General features: G+C 45.3%; 1 pseudogene; it reads right to left on the bottom strand.

Annotated features, from left to right (window-relative positions):
- LOC102841073 overlaps positions 1–11,370 on the bottom strand; it is a 94,046-nt pseudogene that overhangs the window by 72,400 nt on the left and 10,276 nt on the right.

Here is an 11,370-nt window from a genome sequence, read left to right as displayed (position 1 = left end):
ATGTAAAACTAAAGTTCTCTCATGTAAACTATCATATAATTCACAATAAAACATTAAAAAAAAAAAAAAAGCAGCTCTGTGTGAAGGCAGCTGTCAGGCCTGGACACTCCTCACGGATCTGACATGATCAAGGCTGTCCATCTTGAGCCACAGCCTCCTCCCCAGGCCTGCCCAGCCCCGCTGCACCCCACCCCACCTGCCCACCTGCCTGCCTCCTACTCCAGCCCAGGTCCAGACATGGGCCTGCCATGCCTTTTCTCTCTCGTAACCCCACTACTAATTGTTGTTGTTGCTAAGTGCTTTTGAGTCTGTTCCGACCCTGTATAGGGTTTCCGAGAAGCAGATGGTGAGCTTGAACCACCAACCTTGCCGTTCAAACCGACTTTTCAGTCCAGCGCATTAATCCACAGCGCCACACCCTGCAAACATGCTGTTGTCAGTTCCAAACTAAGTAAATGAAAAGTTTTTGGCACTCCCTTAGCCTCTTTGGGCCTTCCTGCCATGTTGGCAAACTGCATTTTCTCATCTGTCAGCTTCACTTACAGAGGCAGACTTAGGAATGAAAGCATGCTGTTAAAGATGCATTTCCCAGGGACTAGGAAGGGGGGGAAGTGTGAATGTGTGGGTGTTTCCCCAGGCTTTCTCAGTGCTGTATCCAAAGACATTTGAGCAAAGGGATGTAGTAGGGGTGGATGCACACAGGGGCTCCTGTTGCTCCTGTAGCTTCTGGAAGGTTCTGGAGCCACCTGAGGGAACCCAATGCTACACATCTGCTTTCCTTCCCAAGTAGGCAATGGATATTTGCCTGGAGAAGAAAAGAGCAAAACATTGTCTTCATTTGGCTAATGTAGAAACCAGAAAGGTATAATGGGCTGACTTTCTGACCACTCTCACCATAGCCCACCATTCTTGAGCATACAGTATATACCCCAGTGCCTGGACACATTCACTGAATAATCCCAACAATGTGGCTGCTTTGCTGTATGACCTACAGTGAGGTGCACCACCTCTCTGGGACTCAGTCTGCATGTGGTCTTAGATTAATAGCCAACCAGTTCTCGGCACCATCTGGACCTCAAGCACTGGCATCTTCTGACAGCCTTCTGCAGAGGTAGCCTAAGAAATGAGTATCCCTATTTTATAAATGAAAGCTGAGGCTCAGGGAAATTAAGTAACTAAACTTTTACACATATCTGTGATCGTTTCCTTAAGATAAACCCATGCAGACGGAATGGCTGGTCGGCCAAAATGGAGCTTCTCTGAGTCACTCAAAGGCAGTGGGAAGGTAATACATTTTACCAATGACCCTCCAGAAATCCGCCAAATTAATCTCTGACCAGCACATTCCCTCCTCTGTGTTTGAGGGTCTCTATCCCACCATTCTTAGAACCTGGCCTTCAGTTCAAAGCCAATCCTTTCATTAATTTAGCCACAAGTCTCAGGGGCCAGTGGCTTGTAGTTGTTATTAAGTACCATCGAGTCATTTCCGACTCATAGTGATCCTATATACGGTTTCCGAGGAATGGCTGGTGAGTTTGAACCACCAACCTTGCGGTTCAAACTGACCTTGTGGTCCAGTGCATTATCCTACAGCGCCACACCAGAACTCCAGAGGCAGGGCAAATTTCCCAAAAAGCCAGGTAAGCACAGTAAGCCCTTGATCACCTTGCTTATTGGAGAATCTGATACTGTTCAGGGATTCCAAGAGACCCCTGGTGATCAGCCAAACATCACAAAGCTCCCCAGTTGGATTTCAACTGCCCACAGAAGGGCAGGATGGGCTGGCTTTTGATCAGGCAAAGCACGGTGAAATTTTCCAGCCTGTTCTACTTTATAGACTAGCTTGTCAAATTTGATAGCAAGAAGCCTCCGCTTCCCACTCCAGAAGCAACAGACTGCCCAGTTCCCATATCAGCACCTTCCAGAGAGCTTTTGAGTGGCAGCAGTTCTTAAAGATGTTTTTTAAATGCAAAAACCCTGCAAAAATCCAATTTGGGGCAGGGGCAATCCAATTGTGCTTGCAAATTTTGCCCTAGCCTTATTAATGCTCTCTAAAACCGCTCCCCCTTCCCTCCCTTATCCTAACCATCTCCCAGGATCTCCCCAATCTCTTTCTGTATCACCTGGCAAGGAGAATGCTCAAGCATCTGTTCCCTAAAGTCAAAACTTGAACTGGAGTTTGGATTTGGTGGGAGAGAGAGCAAACAGGGAACCACCTTGGGTTAGTAAATGCTCTTGCCTCCCTGACACCTCGGCCTGATTTTCATTAACCAGCTTCTGTTTCCTTTTAGGTCTCATACATGAGACAGTTTTCATGTCTCCAGACCAGTGCCAGGACATGCCCTGCCTGGCTCTGAATCCCAAAGTCCCAGCCCCTCAGAGCAAACACAAAGCCAGCAGCAGCCCAGAGCAGCCACCTTGATTTACAGTCAAGCATCAGTTCTGCAAATTGCATTTTATTTCCCCAGAAACACATGAAAAACTTGGCTGTTTCATTTTGCTGACACGAACCTTTTTCCTTTTTTTTCCATTCTTCCTCCCTCCACGGGCCCCCTCCACTCACTCACTCCCACCATCACTAGCACATAAATGAAAAGCTACAGTTATGGAGGCAGGAAGATTAGACAAACTGACTTATCTTGAAAAGAATCTTCCTTCAGAGTCTGCAGCTCCTCGGGGTACACACACATCTAGGGCAAGAAGAGCCCTCACACACAGCCTCACTGGCTGCTCCAGGTTAGCTACTGTGTTGGGAGAGGTCGAGTCTATTTCAACTCAGAGCAACCCCATGTGACAGAGTACAACTGTCCCGGGTAAGGTTTTCTGGGCTATCATCTTAATAGAAGTCAGTTGCCAGGTTTTGCTCCCAAAAAGCCACAGGGTGGACTCGAACTACCAACTTTTACGTTAGTAACCAAGCTCCTCCTAATAGTTGCCCCACCAGAACTCATTGGTCCTTGCTAGGTGTCTAGCAAAAGATCTCACTCTCAAAGATTCGACCAATGTTAGCAGTATCCGGGGCCCCCGCAGCCTTTCTGTGAAGCTGAAGGCCTGCAATGAAATCTTCTAGGACCTGCCTCACCTCTTGGACAACTCATCTTCCCCAAACCTCACCCTTACCTAAGTCACATGTGTTTGGTGCATGGGAAGTCCTGGCCCCCCTCGCCCCATCCATGCACTCACTGAAGATAGCCCCACTGTCCTCTACCCACAGAAATGCCACCAGTAACAAGACCTCAGAGCAAAGCCACAGAATCCTCCTGCTCTGAATGGAATTGTGTCCCCACAAAATATGTGTTGGAATCCTAATTCTATACAAGTGGACACTATCCCATCTAGGAACAGGGATTTCCTGGTTATGTTAATGAGACTATAACCATGTAGGGTATGTTTTAAACCAATCACTTTTGAGCTATAAAAAGAGCAGATTAGACACTGAAGCAAGCAAGCACAGACAGGGTAAGATACGTCACATGAAGATTGCCAAGGAACTGAGGAACAGAATCTGAAAAGAGACAAAGACCTTCCTCCAGAGCTGACAGAGAAAACCTTCCCCTAAACCTAGCACCCAGAACTCAGACTTCTAGCCTCCTAAACTGGGAGAAAATAAGCTTGCTTGTTAAAGTTACCTAGCTATGGAATTTCTGGTATAGCAACACCAAGAAAGGAAGGCATATCCCAAGGCAAGAAGGCCCAATTCTTTGTCCTAAGTCCTCTGCTAAAATGCTCACCTTCTACGCAGGTTGTTTATGTTTGTAGTTTGGGGAGGGAGGTGGTGCTGTTTTGTTTTTTTGACTGGGGACGATGGTCACTGACTGACTTGGGGGTATGGAAAGCTGATTAGGACGTTGCACACATCCTTGGAGGAACTCACTACCTTACCCTGAGCTGTATCTGCTAGTAGGTCTTCACATCCTCTAATAGCTGTGTTAACACTATTCAGAGCAGAAAATCAGGTGGGATTCTAAAATTCCCCTACTTCACCTCCCGTCAGCATCCTCCTCAGGTCTACAGGAAGATGATCAATCGAATCAGAATTCTGAGTTGGACCTTTCAGGGATTGGGTAGTTGGTTATGCATTGGGCTCTTCGCTTCAAGGTCAGGAGAAAGATGAGGCTTTCTGCTCCCGTAATGGCCTCAGAAACCCTGTACAGGGCCCGTATGAGTCAAAATCAACCCCACAGCACACAGCATCAGTGGCAGAGGATGGATGGTAGTGGTTATCATCAGAACCTGGCTCTCTCCATGTCTTTTTTCTTCCTGAGAGTCCAAAACATTTTCACAAAGACTCTTTCTCTTATTTGTCTTACAACATACCTGCAAAGATATAAACTGACAGGAGCTGTATCATTAACTTCTATAACTAAGTTGAGGCCCAGAGAGGTTAAGTCATTTTTTTCAAGGTCTCACAGCATGATTTTTTTTTTTTTAAGTTAAACACCTAGTAAACAACTTAACCATTCCTCTCCTAGGTATTTACCTAAGAAAAATGAAAACATATGTCCACATAAAGACACGTTCAAATAGCAATAGCAGCTTTGTTCATAATAGCCCCAAAATGGAAATAATGTAAATGTCCATCAACAGATAAACAAACTACAGTATACTCCTACAATGGAAAACTACTCAGTAATAAAAAGAAACAAACTTGATATATGTAACAATGTGGATTAATCTCAAAAGCATTATATTAAGAAGTCAAGCTAAAGCAAAAAAAAAAAAAAAAAGCTTCCATTTATTCAAAATAGTTATCCAAAGTTCCAAAAATCTAGAGCATACAAAATAATTATTAGGACAAACAGGCAGGTCAGTGGTGACATGAGGATGCAAAAAAAGGCAAGGACAGTGGCTCCCAGGAGCAGAAGGGAACTTTTCCGGTGACGGATAAATTCACCATCTTGTCGGCAGTCAATTTATCCTTCTAGGGATGAGGGACAAATTCACTATCTTGACTACAGTGCTGACCTCATGAGTGTACATACGTCAGAATTCACCAGACTGTACATTCTAAGTATGTATAATTTATTATGCATCAGATTCACCTCAACAAAGCTGCATATTCAAAAAAAAAAAAAAAAAAAGCTTTAATGAAAAACAGAGGGGTCGGAGGGACAAGACAAAGGGTTAATGCAAGTAAGAAAAGAAGGTGGAGCTGGAAAAGAAGTTGGTGTGGAGAATGTAAACAGTACGTGGTCTCAAATTTGCCTCTAAGTTTTCTAGCAGTAAAGGCAAAGAGGGAAAAAATTATTGTGGTTTCGTTTGGTTGGGTTTTTGACTTTTTATTGTAGCTTGGACAAAAGTTTACAGAACAAATTAGTTTTCCATTCAACAATTTATACACAAGATTCGTGACATTAGTTAGTCTCCTCAGTGTAGCAATGCTCTTCCCACTTCCTGCCTGCATTCCCCTTACCATTCTCTCTTCTTTCCTACCTTCTGAGCTTTGTTTTTGAGCAAATGCTGCCTTTTTTTGGCCTCAGATGGCTGAGTGCTCTGAGGAGTATGTTCCTCACCGGTGTTTTTGTTCATGTTATTATTGCTATTTTTAAGTACTGTTGTGTTGATTCTTACTCATTGAGATTCTGTATAAGGTTTCCAAGGAGCAGCTAGTGAGTTAGAATCGCTGACCTTGCAGTTCAAACTGACCTTGATGCTTATCCTACAACGCCACCCCAGGACTACGTTCACATTATAGGCCTGCTCACAGAGTCCTGGTGTGGTGCTATGGGCTAATGCGCCAGACTGCAAAGCCATTTGAACTGCAAGGTCGGTGGTTCAAGCTTACCAGCTGCTCCTCAGAAACCCTATACGGGGTCGCTATGGGTAGGAATTGACTTGAGGGCACTTCACAACAACTGTTTGACTGAAAGGTGATCCTCAGGGGTGGGTTCAGTTCCAGAGGAGGGAGTTCCTCCAGCCTCTCTCAGACCAGTATGCCTGCTCTTTTTTATGATTTTGAATTTTGTTCTACATTTTTTTCCTCCCTCTCTGTCCAGGAAAAAAAAAAAATGCTAACATGATTTGTAGTGTTCAATCACAAGAAGTTAATCAGCTGTTTAGAGAAAGTCCAGCAGGTCCCAATCCTGAGCCCACAAGTTTGTTTATCTCCTGGCTTGTCTGAAGGATACGAATGCATACATTGTTGATAAGAGTTCTGAAAGCTATACAGACAGAGCTATAATGTGCCAGTAAATATATAGCAACTGGCTTATGGGGCAGGTGGAAATCCTAATTTGTAGCATTTGACAATTTCCATGGTGTAAATACTCCTACAGACAGTCAATACAAACAGTCCTGATGTGGCGCTGTGGGTTAACGCGCCAGACTGCAAAGCCATTTGAACCTCAAGGTCAGCAGTTCAAGCTCACCAGCTGCTCCTTGGAAACCCTATACAGGGTCGCTTTGGGTCGGAATCGACTCAATGGCACTTAACAACAGCAACAATATCAAGTCCTTGGATGGGGCATTGAGAAAAGATATACTTCATATAGTATTCTCCCTCACATAGCTACAATAGATGTAAGTCATACCCCAACAGCAAAATGAAAACATATCCAATGTCTTTGCTTTTTGTATAATAGTAGGTTTACCAAACCCACTACCACTGAGTCCATTCTGACTCCTAGCAACCCTAGATGGGGTTTCCGAGACTGTAAATCTTTACAGGAGCAGACAGGCTCATCTTTCTTCCACAGAGCAGCTGGTGGACTAGAACCACTGACCTTGTGGTTAGTACCAAATGTCTAACTTGTATATTTATATAATTTAATCTTTAATGATGATTAACTCTTAAAATTCCTGAGAATTTAACAATTGAATCTTTCAATTCACAAGTACGATGTGATGGGTTTCTCTGATATATGGCCTTTCTGGCCTTGGGCTTTTGATGCTGTCAAAATAATTGGCTAGGTCACAATCTTGCAAGGGATTGATCAATACATTATGTAAATAGGGTGCTGAAACCACCCAGTAGGATTAAATTATCTTGGGGTAATTGGCCAAATACTACGCAAATTAAGTAATAGATAGTCCATTGAAGGGATTAGCCATTTTGTGGTCCTGGTAGGAGGACCAAACCTTGAGAATGACAAGAAGTGGGACTCTTGGTGTGGGGCTGCAGGACAAGCACTGGACTGCTAGCCACAAAGTTGGCAGTTCAAACCCACCAGCTGCTCCTTGGAAACCCTATACAAGGTCAGTATGAGTCAGAACGGACTTGATGGCACTTAACAAAAACAACAACAGGCTTACACAAAGAACCCTGGTAACATAGTGGGCTGCTAACTGCAAAGTCAGTGGTTCAAACCCACTACTAGCTTCACTGGAGAAAAATTAGACTGTCCGCTCCACATAAAGATTTATAGAAATCCAAAGAAGTTTTACTCTGTCCTATGGGGTTGCTATGAGACAGAATTGACTCTATGGCAATGCGTGTGGGCTTACATAAGGGCCAATGGCACAGAGATCTGGAGGTACTTCATTGCCATTAAGAAAAGCCTGGAGGAAGCATGTCTTTTGGTTCCAAGATCCCTATGCTAAGAACCTCCTAGAGCCTGGAGAGAGCGCTACAACACTGAAGGGAGTACAACGTAGCAGAGAAACGGCAGTAACCATCAGGGGCTGCTGAGCAGACAGTATTGAACAGGACAGACATGATCTTGATCACAAGACTTAATGTCTACTCCAACTGTTACAGAGCAACACTGGGGAGCTTTGGAATCACACTGACCCTGGTCTCTTCTCAGCCCTGCTTCATCTTATGTAACCTTGAGAAATTGCTCACCCTCTGAGCCTCAGTTTTCTTGTATGTAAAATGGGATGACAAAACATACAGTAAGATGTTATTTGAAATTGTCTGATACAGAGCCTGGTTCACAGCAACTGTCCATTTGGGCCTTGCTTTGCCCTCCAAGGTCTCACAAAGACAGACCAATTTCTCTGAGCATGAGATTGCTCCAAAAAATGTAGGAGCCACCCTCTTAAGAAGAAGAGTAGGAACAGCTAACACAGATAGGTCACGTTCTGTCTCCCAAGGACTGCACACTCTCATTGAATTGTGTCCCCCACAAGAATAGCTGGGCTCTGATTCTCTGTGGTTATGCAATGATGTAATGTAACAGTGTGTAGTGATGTAATCATCCCCTAGTCTGGGATCTGATGTGATCAGTTCTGATCTGATGTAAGGGGGTTAGAGTAGGCTGCAACACCCTTAATCACCAAATTTCTCTGGAGTGTGGCCTGCACCCCCAGGGATTTGATAGTAGATAAAATGAGAGAGAAGCAAACCGAGGAGGAACTTCTTACCACCAAGACAGAAGAGCCAGGAACAGAACTCCTCCTTTAGAACTGGGGTCCTTGTGCTGAGAAACTCTGGCACCCAGGGGAAGATTGATGACAAGGCAGATCAGAAAAGCTTTCCCCTGCAGCTGGTGCCCTGAATTCAGACTTCTAGTCTCCTCAACTGTGAGGGAATAAATTTCTGTTTGTTAAAGCCACTCGCTTTTGGTACGCCTGTTATCGCAGCAACAGATAACTAAGACTTTCTATGTACTAATCATTTAATCTTGTCAACAACCATGGAAAATGAGCTGTGTAAATGAAAAACCAAAGACGCAAAATTCATAGAGAGAGAAAGTAGTTTAGAGGTTACCAGGGACTGTGGGAGAGACGGAATGAGAAGTTATAATTATTGCTTAACAGGCAGAGTTCTGTTTGGAATCATGAAAAGGCTTAGAAATAGATAGTGGTGATGTTGCACAACATTGTGAAAGCAATTAACGCTACTGTAATTGTGTGTTTGTTGTTGTTGATGGGTCCATTTCCATATCTAACAAAATGAAACACTGTCCGGTCTTGCACCTCACAAATATTGTTAAGTTTGACCCCATGGTTGTACCCACTGTGTTAATTCATCTCATTGAGGGTCTTCCTCTTCTGTGCTGACCTTCTATTTTACCAAGCATGATGTCCTTCTCTGAGAACTGGTCCATCCTGACAACTTGTCCAACGTACGTGAGACAAAATCTCGCCATCTTTGCTTCTAAGGAATCCTCTGGCTGTACTTCTTTCTGATGGTGCCAGATTCATGTACAGTAAAAATTATTCAAATTTCCAATTTTATGTTATATTTATTTTACCACATTAAAAAATGAATTCATTGAACGGTTTTTAAAAAAAAATAAAAAAGGAGCCCAGAGAGGTTAAGTTCACAAAGTCACACAGCAGAAGAAGCATCGTCTCCTTCTGAGGTAGTTCTAGGTAGGTACCACACCAGCCCTGTTTCTCCCCACCTCCCATAGCCCAAGGACTGAACTGCCTGCTCCACACCAGGTCCCACCAGCCCAGAGTGAAAAAAGTGGAGTTGGTGGTCTCTCCCCATGGCTGTGCTCCCCCCACAAATAGTTTCTAGCCCCTAGAATTCAGAACAGTGACTTCCCCATCCTCTGCCTCCAAAATGTTTTCACTGGTCCAAGGCAGAAATAGATCCTAGTAAAGTTGCCAACTGTCCTTTCTTGGAAAATGCAGGTTGACTGAATTTAGGCAGTTTCCTTTTATGATACGATGGACTGTTTGTGGTCACTGGTTTTAATATCCTCACCTGGAAAGTAATAAGTTTGCCATGGCAAGCAGCCCCAAGATTGAGAAAGGTGGGTTTTACCAATCATTGCACCTCAGGCTGAGACCCTCCCCCTGAAAGGCCTTTGGGGTCCAATGTCCCACCACTGTCCTGGGGTCACCCCACTGAGATGACTTCATGGAGGACAACTGCCTCGGAAAAGTGTCTTCTCTATCTTCTAGAGTTACTCAGCCTCACATCCCCAGGAATTCCAGAGAGAAACACACCACACCACCACCACCACTGCCCGATCCACCAGCAAACACCTTTAGTGATGTCACCCATGCACCAAAAGCCAACTCTGGCTTCTCAAGAGTGGCTTTGAGGGCCTCATGGATTGGTTGGCCCTAAGGGGTCCCTGCATCCTTAGAAGAAGGACTGGGATGGGCTAGTGCTGAAAACTTAACATAAGTTCTGTGTGACCAGAGCTCAGGGCAAGGGACAGACAGGAGCCAACAAAAGGGAGGGCTGCAGCTGGAACCCAGGGGTGGACCCCACAGGGGGCAACTCTGGGACCTGGAGGAGTCAGGGCTGAAGTCCAAAAAGAGATCTCCCCTCCTCTGACAGAGGGCTCCAACTAAATTCCTCTTCCCACCCCATACCAATCCCCTCTCACTCGTCTACATACCCTCAGACATTCTCTCTCACATATTTGTCCTCACATGAACACCCTTCCACACACAGACCCACAGAGCTGACATAGGCAAAGCAAACCGGAACTTCTCAACATTATATCTCTGAGTGAAATAGTACGCACCTCAGGAGTCTGTATGGAATGACTTTTTTGAGTTCACTGGGTAATTGTAACGAACAGCCATGTTTAAGGGTATCCATCCCAGATGGCAACTGCTCCCATCAGATGGGGCTTCCTCACAAGGACTCTGCTTACCCTTCCTGATTCCTGATAAAATCATAAGCATGTCTGGGAAGCTTACTCTGGGCCAGACACTGTTCTGGGCACTTTACATGAGTTGACTTAGTACCTTTATTATCCCCATTTGACAGATGAGGATACTGAGGCACAGAGATCGAGTGGCACAGCCAGTAAGAATCAGGGTAGCTCCACCCTGGGCAGCAATGCTTGGCACTGTCCCCTGGCACATCCCTAGGGCTGTTGACAGCTAGGGGCAGTGACATTGTTGAGCAATGAGATTTTTGTCTTGCCAAGTGGACTTTTCACAATTGGCATTTCCCCTCCTCGGCCCAAAGTGGAAATGAGAGGGAGAGAGAAAGAGAGAGGGCGACAGCCAGCCTGATGGATGGGCTGGACTGGATTACACCTGGAAACCAAAACTCCATTCACTTTTGTCCCCACAAACAATGTGTGCAAGAGGTGGGCAGGAAGCAAAGCGAACCCAGCCCCACCTGACAGGAGAGCTTGGCAAACCTCCGACAGCCGTGCTGGCACCCTCCTTCCCTGGGCAGGTGCACACAGGTTCCGTGCGGGTGGCGAGGTCATGGAGGAATGGGCCAGGTAGCCTGGCAACACAGGGAGGGGATGCCAGGGAGGACAGTAAAGGGCCACAGAGGTGCATACCTTCTCCCTGAAACTGGAGGAAAGTCTGCAGCACACCAGAGGCACACCCCTCTCACCTGTATACGACCCTGAAAGAGGTTCAAGAAAGATAGCTCCTAACTGCCTTCCAACACCCACAAGAGCCCCAGATCAACGTACCCTGAAACCCAGCCTGAACACCCTAGACTATAAGACCTCAATGTGAGCAAAAGCCACGGGACCTGGGGCCCAAACCCTG

Source organism: Chrysochloris asiatica, unplaced genomic scaffold (assembly GCF_000296735.1).
Source record: "Chrysochloris asiatica unplaced genomic scaffold, ChrAsi1.0 scaffold00047, whole genome shotgun sequence".
In the NCBI taxonomy this organism is placed as follows: Eukaryota; Metazoa; Chordata; class Mammalia; order Afrosoricida; family Chrysochloridae; genus Chrysochloris; species Chrysochloris asiatica.
The sequence above is the reverse complement of the archived record's forward strand: the minus strand, read 5'-3'. Positions and strand labels throughout refer to the sequence as shown.